The sequence below is a fragment of the Arachis ipaensis genome, chromosome B9, assembly GCF_059453495.1.
Source record: "Arachis ipaensis isolate K30076 ecotype BB chromosome B9, ASM5945349v1, whole genome shotgun sequence".
In the NCBI taxonomy this organism is placed as follows: domain Eukaryota; kingdom Viridiplantae; phylum Streptophyta; class Magnoliopsida; order Fabales; family Fabaceae; genus Arachis; species Arachis ipaensis.
Window position 1 is genome coordinate 72,338,253 of NC_142444.1, and position 2,321 is coordinate 72,340,573.

At 33.4% G+C, this 2,321-nt stretch overlaps 1 non-coding gene across 1 annotated transcript; it reads left to right on the forward strand.

Moving 5' to 3' along the window:
* Positions 1-740: 740 nt before the first annotated feature.
* Positions 741-848, forward strand: LOC148545035 (small nucleolar RNA R71). Its single transcript, XR_015902034.1, has one exon. It is a non-coding gene; the product is annotated as a small nucleolar RNA R71 (small nucleolar RNA).
* The last annotated feature ends 1,473 nt before the right edge of the window (positions 849-2,321 follow it).

The window sequence follows — 2,321 nt, forward strand, 5'->3', positions numbered from 1 at the left end:
GCACTCTCTCTTTGGAATTTCTTCTGTATTGCTTGGGAGAGTACTAGGAGGAGTTTCAGTGACTCTTTTACTCACTGGCCCATTTGTGCCTCTAAATTCCTAATGGAGGACCGTATTTCATTCATGAAACTTACAGTAGCCTTAGATAGATCAGAGACTATATTTGCTAAGCTAGATGGATTCTGCTCAGAACTCTTTGTCTGTTGCTGAGTGGATGATGGAAAAGGCTTGCTATTGCTAAACCTATTTCTTCCACCATTGTTAAAGCCTTGTTGAGGCTTTTGTTGATCCTTCCATGAGAAATTTGGATGATTTCTTCATGAGAGATTATAGGTGTTTCCATAGGGTTCACCTATGTAATTCACCTCTACTATTGCAGGGTTCTCAGGATCATAAGCTTCTCCTTCAGATGATGCCTCTATAGTACTGTTGGATGATTCCTTCAATCCGTTCAGACTTTAAGAGATCATATTGACTTGCTGAGTCAATATTTTGTTCTGAGCCAATATGGCATTCAGAGTATCAATTTCAAGAACTCCCTTCCTCATTGGCGTCCCATTACTCACAGGATTCCTTTCAGAAGTGTACATGAACTGGTTATTTGCAACCATATCAATGAGTTCTTGAGCTTCTGCAGGCGTTTTCTTAAGGTGAATGGATCCACCTGCAGAGTGGTCCAATGACATCTTTGATAGCTCAGACAGACCATCATAGAATATATCCAGGATGGTCCATTCTGAAAGCATGTCAGAAGGACATTTTTTGGTCAGTTCCTTGTATCTCTCCCAAGCTTTATAGAGGGACTCACCTTCCTTTTGTTTGAAGGTTTGAACATCCATTCTAAGCTTGCTAAGCTTTTGAGGAGGAAAGAACTTGGCTAAGAAAGCCGTGACCAGCTTATCCCAAGAGTTCAGGCTATATTTAGGTTGAGAGTCCAACCATACTCTAGCTCTGTCTCTTAGAGCAAACAGGAAAAGCATAAGCCTGTAGACCTCAGGATCAACCCCATTGGTCTTAACAATATCACAGATCTGCAAGAATTCAGTTAAGAATTGAAAAGGATCTTCGGATGGAAGTCCATGAAACTTGCAGTTCTGTTGCATCAGAGAAACTAATTGAGGTTTAAGCTCAAAATTGTTTGCTCCAATGGCAGGGATTGAGATGCTTCTTCCATGTAAATTGGAATTTGGTGCAGTAAAGTCACCAAGCATCTTCCTTGCATTGTTATTATTTTCGGCCATGTCTCCTTCCTTTTTGAAAATTTCTGTCAGATTTTCTCCAGAGAGTTGAGCTTTAGCTTCCCTTAGCTTCCTCTTCAGAGTCCTTTCAGGTTCAGGATCGGCTTCAACAAGGATGTTCTTATCCTTGTTCCTGCTCATATGAAAAAGAAGAGAACACAAAAGAAAATATGGAATCCTCTATGTCACAGTATAGAGATTCTTTATGCAAGTATAAGAAGAGAAGAATGTAAGAAGGAGAAGAGGAAAATTCGAACACAGAGTGGGGGATGGGGTTCGAATTTTTTGGGTGGAGGAGAAGTGTTAGTAGATTAATAAATAAATAGAAGGAGGTGAGGAAGAGAAGAATTCGAAAATTTAAATAAAATAAAATAAAAATATTTTAAAATTAAAGTTAAAATTCGAAAATTAAAATTGAAATCAAAACAATTAGTTAATTAAAAAGGAAATTTGAGAAAGAGGGAAGGGATTTTCGAAAATTAGAGAGGGAGTTAGTTAGGTAGTTTTGAAAAAGATAAGAATCAAATAAAAAGTAAAGTGGTTAATTGAAAAAGATTTGAAAATCAAATTTGAAAAGATAAAAAGTTAGAAAAGATTTTGAAATTAAATTTTGAAAAAGATGTGATTGAAATTTAATTTGAAAAAGATTTGAAAAAGAATTTTAAAAAGATTTGATTTTGAAAATTAAAGTTGATTACTTGACTAACAAGAAACAAAAAGATTTGATTTTAAAATTTAAAGATTGAACCTTTCTTATTAGGCAAGTAACAAACTTAATATTTTTGAATCAATCACATTAATTATTAGCATTGAATTCGAAAATATGGAATAAAAATAAGAAAAAGATTTTGAAAATTCATTTGAAATTTTTGAAAATATGAAAGAAAAATTGAAAAATATTTGATTTTTGAAAAAGATAGAATTTTTTTAATTGAAAATTTGATTTGACTCATAAGAAACAACTAAATTTTAAAAAGTTTTGAAAAAGTCAACTCAAATTTTCGAAAATTTATGAGTGAAAAAGGGAAAGATATTTTTTTGATTTTTGAATTTTAATAAAGAAAGAGAAAAACATCAAAAAGA